Raw genomic sequence first — 7,500 nt, forward strand, 5'->3', positions numbered from 1 at the left:
GAATTACTTCATGAGGCCTCATAATATTACTCCGCAAGGCTCCGTAGTCATGGACATATGTACTGAGCTGGAACACATTAGTATGTGTGTAATCTGGTATCTGTTAAGATCACGTCACGCAGTATAACATGCTACAAAAACCTGCTACTGCTGAGTATTTCATGTTGTTCCTGTAAACCCTGAGAACTCTGAGCTCTCAGTTGCTGGTACGACTCCAGAGTAATCACTGTTTTTAAACGACGTCGGCTGAGAACGATATTCAAGATAATCTGACGAGATTTATCTAACGTTAAACAAACCTTCCCGTCCTCCTCGATAAACAACAAACCAAGTGTTTTTTAATAAACACAAACAAGCGAAAACCAAGAGGTTCTCAAGGTCTGGTGATCCTTCTGCCTCCGACGCCCCCTCAGGGTCCGAACCATGAGTTCTTCTGATTCCTCCTTTTGTTTGGTTTGGGATTTTTAAAAAAGAAAACAGCTGCAGGTGCGAGGAGTCGAGGGTTGAAGTCCGGAGAGACGGAGCGTGAAAACCAGAGGGAAGAAGAAGAAGAAGAAGAAGAAGAAGAAGAAGAAGAAGAAGAAGAAGAAGAAGAAGAAGAAGAAGAAGAAGAAGAAGAAGAAGAGAAGATAAACAATGGTCTCAGCCGTTGACGTCGGTGGAAACAGAACACGTAGGATGCGAGAAAAGGTAAACACGGCGAGAACCGCACGCTTCTTTCCGTGTTGCATGTCGAGCGACGGTTGAGAAGCAAGGCAGCGTGGTTTTCCTGATCTAAATATACTCTGCGGTCGAACCCGCAACTCTGTATCTCCAGCGAGTCAGCGACTGTTTGACAAAAAATGCTGCTTCTGTGACTCGTCGACGCGTATTTAGTGAAACCTGCTGGAACTATAACCTCGTTTGAGTGAATAATAAACACAAATATCATCAAGGTTTGTATTTTCTCAAGAGACACTTTTATATCTATGTTTTGTTTTGTTTTTATCACCATCTCATATTTTTAAACAAAGAGGAATAAATAAAGAAACATGTTCCTGCTTTCCTTCCAAAAGATACATTATTTGCAACTGTGTATATTTGGGAGTTTCAACCCCAAAAAATGGTGCCGTTGGTTCTGGCGTCACTTTGGTTGCTTCGTAATATTTAAGATTTTTTTTACTTCAACTCATGTTTGTTTTTAACCATAGTTTAGTAGTTCAATAAAGTGTTTTTTAAAAGCTTTAATTTACACTTGCAAATATTCATGGTGTTTGTTCACCATTTAGGAACAATTAAATCCTGCAACGACTGAGGACGAGAGGATACATTTGTTCAGTTTTGTGTTGCAACTATACTTCCGGTCACTAGATGGCAGCAGTCATTACATCCTCAGCAGTTTGAGGAACAATTAAATCCTGCGAGATACCGGCGATGACTGAGGACGAGAGGATACAGTGAGTCCAGCAGCTTTTAAAGCTGATGTTTGAACATATTTTGGTTTGAAAACAAATGAAAGCAGTTACGACTTCGTCAAGAGTCATGTGGTCTGTAAATTCTGCAACACCAGAGTCAAGTACTGGACAATACTACACATATATACTTGTTACTACACTATCACAACACCAGAGTCAAGTACTGGACAATACTACACATATATACTTGTTACTACACTATCACTATGTATCGTATCGCTGGATTCTTACTGATAGCTTAAGTGCTGGACGTCCAAAAACGTGGAAAAAAAAACTGCAAACTGTCAGGATCTACAAAGTATCCTTCTCTGGACTCGCTCATTCCCAAAGCTGAGTGCTGAGCCCCCTCCTGTTCACCCTGCCGATACGACTGCTTTGCCAGGGTTTTCCAGTTCAACTTACTCCCAATAACTAATTAAATCATTGTTATTTGAATGAAAATAAAATTTCTTGTTGATAAAAAAGTCGTTTCCTCTTCATGTATTAGTCAGTATTTTGTGTATTACTAATTAGGTCATGAGTTAATACTCGCCCATCACTTCACGTGAAACGCTGCTGTGGCTTCTTTTTTCAGGAGTTACTTTATAGAATGAAAATTACACTTTTCTAACTGAAGAGCTTGAGTCTGAGATTTTATTTAATGTTTACAGCCTATAATTATTTTTAATTTGATCTAATAAAACGTAAATAAGTTAAGGCTTGAATATTGCAAACAAATATACTGTAAAAAATAATTGCTTCCTGTCACTTTCTGCTCCCAGATAAACCAAAAACTTCAACTTAATATTCGCTCTACCATCCATTTTCAAGACTATTTTACTCTGATTTGATTCTCAGTGGTGAAGATAATAGGTGTAAAAAAAACACGTTGTACACGCTGAGATTTCTGCCGGCACGGCGTGTTTACGTGACAGCTGTCGCCGTCGAGCCGCGCCGCATATTTAATTGTCATGTACACGGGCGGCGGAGATAACGACGAGCTAATTGAAATGTTATCCCCATCTTATCTGCGACGATTACTTAAACACTACATTTCTAATGCATGTTGAATCAGGCAATTACATGCGTTGAACCGGCGCCGGGCGAGGGGAGGGAGGCTGGAGCCCCCAGAACATCCCAGCCTTTCAGCCGGTGAGTGCCGGGTCAAAGGTCGCACGCCGCTTATAGCCACATTAGCCACTTGGGTTATGATGAATTGTGACTGCGTTGCCGTGGCGACCGGCACGTTGATAGCAGGATTCCGTCGGGAGGAGAAGAAGAAAAAAAAAATCCCTTAATGAGGACGAGGAGTCGAGACTAATGTGCTCGTCTGATGTCGCTCGTGTTCTTGAATTAACTCTCGTTTAATTCGATGTTTATTATTGTATTCGCTCGATTCTGAGAGTCTTCTCGACGCGTCGAACAAACACCTGTTCAAGGTGCAAAACCACCATATTGAGTGTCTTCAAAGTTAGAAACGAGGATGTCGATCATTAATCCAGGATTCTTGTTGTACAGTAACACATATACTGTCATTAATGTATCTATATATAGATATATATATATATCTATATAGATCTATATAGATCTATATAGATCTATATATATATAGATCTATATATTTGAGATGTCACTTTTGCTTTGTTCAGACTAATAAAAATCTCTAGAAAAGCACATAGATGGAGCAAACCTCCCCCAAGGAGCTTATTTCACCATAAAAAAAAAAAATTATAATTCCAACCCATTATCGAATGAACGTTAACATTCTTCTTATCATCATCCAATCACAGCAGAAGACGGCGCAAAAACGAGTCTGGTTCTGCTCCAGGTTTCTGCCTGTTAAAAGTTATTTTATTATTTTACTCAGTTTCATCAGCATCAAATGTAAACATGCGTTTAATAAGTAAGAATTGAATACAGACGCACACAAAATGAATATTTCAGAATTATTATGCAGTTACTTGAAATAATTATTGTTGTTGTTTTTGACAAATACAATTTAAGATATGAACTATTACATTATTTACGGTAAGAAATGCTTCTTAATGCAGATGAAAGAAAAATAAATATATTTAAATCTATTATTCATGAAGTTTATTTAACTTTTATAGATTTTTATTATATTTTGACACATTTATTTATTTAAAGTTATTCTTCATTTACGGCGTTTACTTTTTTCTACTAGTGTTTTCTTTACCTTTTGTATTATCTCAGGGTCCCAAGTGACCCGGCGGACCAAAAACAAATGTGTTTGTGGTATCCCTTGTGTTGTCTCTGTGTCAATGTGACCCGAAGGCTTGAAAACAAATGTGTTTGTGGTATCCCTTGTGTTGTCTCTGTGTCAATGTGACCCGGGAGCCAGAAAACAAATGTGTTTTTGGTATCCCTTTTGTTGTCTCTGGGTCGAGGTGACCCGTAGGCGGGAAAACAAATGTGTTTGTGGTATCCCTTGTGTTATGTTTTCTGAGGAGTGGCATAAATAAATTTTGTGTTTGTGTGGGTGTTTGTGTTGCAAATTGTGTTTGCACTTCTGCTGATTGTGTTGCGATGGTTTTCACCCACTTGACAATTAAACTCCGGCAGCTGGAGGTTGTTTTCCTCGTAGGTGTGAGCCTCCACTTCCCCAGTGACTCATTACCGTGAACATGTGGATCATCGGCTTCAGAAACACTGACCCGAAAAAATTACAAGAGTTACAAGAAATAAATGGATGAATTTATAAACATGTTTTTGAATATGAAGTTTGACTGTCAAATTTACAACATCCTCTAAGTTCAAGAAACTTTTTGGATTAATTGAATTTCCACAATGTCATTGATATATTCAAAGGTTGAATTTAGATTTAATAATTGAGTTAAAAAATCTAAATATAAAGAAAGAAATTAGGAAAATAATATGTTGTTTTACTCATAGATTTTGATGTTTAGATTCCAATAAATACATTTTCTAAATTCAATTTTTTAAATCTGTGACCTTTGATATTCAATATACAAAAGTAGGTATAATAGTGCCAGGGCTCCGGATGAAAGAAATATTCATAATATTAAATTTATTTTTTAATTATTGGAATTAGAAAATCTAACTTTATCTTCTTTTTTTTCTTTTTAAATATATTATGAAAATATTCTATTTTTCAAAGTTTCAAAATTTCAAGTCAGTGTTGAAATGTATCTACTAACATACTTTTAGTCTCTAAGTTTTTAGATTTGTATGTATTTTTAAAAAAAAAAGGTAGTAGGAATTGTATTAATACAAACATTTTATATTTAATTTAATAAAATAAATATTTTATATTAAATTTAATGAAACAATCTTTTTTTTTTTTTTTAATTAAACAAATATTTTATATTTAATTTAATTTAAAAAAAAAATTATATTTAATTTAATGAACCAATAGTTTTATATTTATTTTAATCAAAATACTTTTTATATTATTTTAATCAACAAAACATTTTGTATTTAATTTAATGAAACAAACATTGTATATTATTTTTAATCAAAAAAACATTTTATATTAATTTAATAAAAAAAAACGTTTTATATTAATTTAATCAAAAAACATTTTGTATTTAATATAAGGAAACAAACATTATATATTTATTTTAATGAAACAATGATTTTATATTTTATTTAATTAAACAAACATATTATCTTTTATTTAATTAAACAAACATTTTATATTTATTTTAATGAAACAAACATTTTATATTTTATTTAATTAAACAACAATTTTAAATTTAATTTAATCAAAAAACATTTTATATTTATTTTAATTAAACAAACATTTTATATGAATTTAATGACACAAACATTTTATATTGAATTTAATGAAACAAACATTTTATATGAATTTAATGAAACAAACATTTTATATTTAATTTATTCCAAAAAACATTTTTTATTTGATTTAATGAAACAAACTTTTTTATATTAATTTAATCAAAAAACATTTTATATTAATTTAATCAAAAAACATTTTATATTTATTTTTAATTAAACAAACATTTTAAAATGTATTTAATTAAACAAACATTTTATATTTATTTTAATTAAACAAACATTTTATATTGATTTAATCAAAAAACATTTTATATTTAATTGAATGAAACAAACATTTAAAAATGTATTTAATTAAACAAACATTTTATATTTATTTTTAATTAAACAAACATTTTATATTAATTTAAAAGTCTAAATACAAACTTTCAATGAATTCAAGAATTTCAATAAAACAGTTTCAACATCTGAAACGTTAAGTTCCTTCACTATTCTAACGTCACGATTCACTTCCACTTCCGACCTTCACTGACCTTGAGAAGGTCGAGGAAGACGTCGCTCCACGAGACTCCAGCGCAGACGCAGAAAGTGAAAGCAGATGTGAAGAAACGTCCGTGTGTTTGTTTATCACGCCGCGCTCACGTCACCTTTGAACTCGCTCCTCTCCAGGTGTGCGTGGCGTGTCCGTACACATGTGTGTCAAGAAACAACAACAACAACAACAACAACAACAACAACAACAAAAACAACAACAACACACGCCGGCGTCGCTCGCCTCATAATTAGCTGATTGAGTCCTAACTTGATTAGCGGTCGACGCCGCGCTCGCTAATCAATTTCCCGCGGCTCGGCGGCGGCTCGGCCTTCAATCGCCAGATTAGCCTCAATGCTTGAGGGAGCGGTCACATGACCTCCTCGTCTCGGGAGGAGAGAGTGGAGAGACTGATTAGAAAGTGTGATGCGTGGGCACATTTGCATGCAATCTGTGCGTCGGTGTGTGTGTGTGTGTGTGTGTGTGTGTGTGTGTGTGTGTGTGTGTGTGTGTGTGTGTGTGTGTGTGTGTGTGTGTGTGTGTGTGTGTGTGTGTGTGTGTACCTGCTCCGGTTTAACGGCCCCACATCCTGCTGCTGCCTTTTAAAAAACTGGCACTTTTACAATCCGAGTCTCGCACTTACGAGCGACGCGCCGCCATTTCCTGCGTCTCGCCCTCCTAATCCCGACTTCCCCCTGCACTTAACAACTTATCAATTATAAATACACGCTCCATTGTGGCTCGATAACATCCTGTAATACTTCTTCGTTGTTACCGCCGACGCGAGTCCATTACACAGATCCAGAACTTTTTCTCCGCCGCGGTCGATTGAAGGTCGACTCGTGTCAAACTCACACCGACGTGGAGTGAATGTTCTTCAAGATGTTCCTCATCATGACCATGTTTTACACTCATTACTGTATAAAGTTGATCTGAAATCTGGGCGAACGAGAGGTTACGAGAGTCTATGATGACGTAATAACGGCTTCACTCCTCCTCCAGCCAGCTGTGATCACGCCCGCTTTGTTTATACAACGAGTCCCTTGGAGGTGGAGACTTCCGGGATGGATGACGCGCGGTGACAAAAACCTCCGTTCTTGACCAATCACAGCAGAGTGGACGTGGTTATGGTCAACAAGATGTCATCCCCAGAGAAACAAAGAGAAGTAATAAGATTTATTTAACAAGTGTCGTCCCTCTCAGTAACGGTGACCTGAACAGCTCCCATTATGCTTTGCCGCCCAGTCAACCCATCAAAGCTGTCAATCCCTTTTGACCAAATAGAATTTAGAGACACTAATGCAGCGAACAATCAGTCGTCACTAAATAGAACAGAAAAGCATCATGGGAGTTCACTATGGTTTTGCCGTTTTTGCTGGAGTCACTGTATCCTCTCGTCCTCAGTCATCGCTGGGATCTCATGAGATTTCATTGTTCCTTTAGCGGCCGTAATTTTAATTGCAACACAAATATGAACAAATACTGAAAATATTTGAATGTCAATTGTATATGAAAATAAAAAAAAATGTTATTTTAAAAGCACTTTATTGAAATACATGCCATAATAGAACTTTTATAAATAAAAAGATTTAAAGGTCAAAAAAAGTTGTACAAAAAATAGTTTGATTATTGATACAGCATCATGGAAATAAGTACATCTATATGTTTCCTACTAGGAAAAGGAGTCAGAGTCACTTGGGTTGGTAAACACCATGGTCTGGAGTTGTTTCAAATCGAGTTTTCAATACTGTAGAAACA

The sequence above is a fragment of the Callionymus lyra genome, chromosome 3, assembly GCF_982586985.1.
Source record: "Callionymus lyra chromosome 3, fCalLyr1.hap1.1, whole genome shotgun sequence".
Lineage (NCBI taxonomy): Eukaryota > Metazoa > Chordata > Actinopteri > Syngnathiformes > Callionymidae > Callionymus > Callionymus lyra.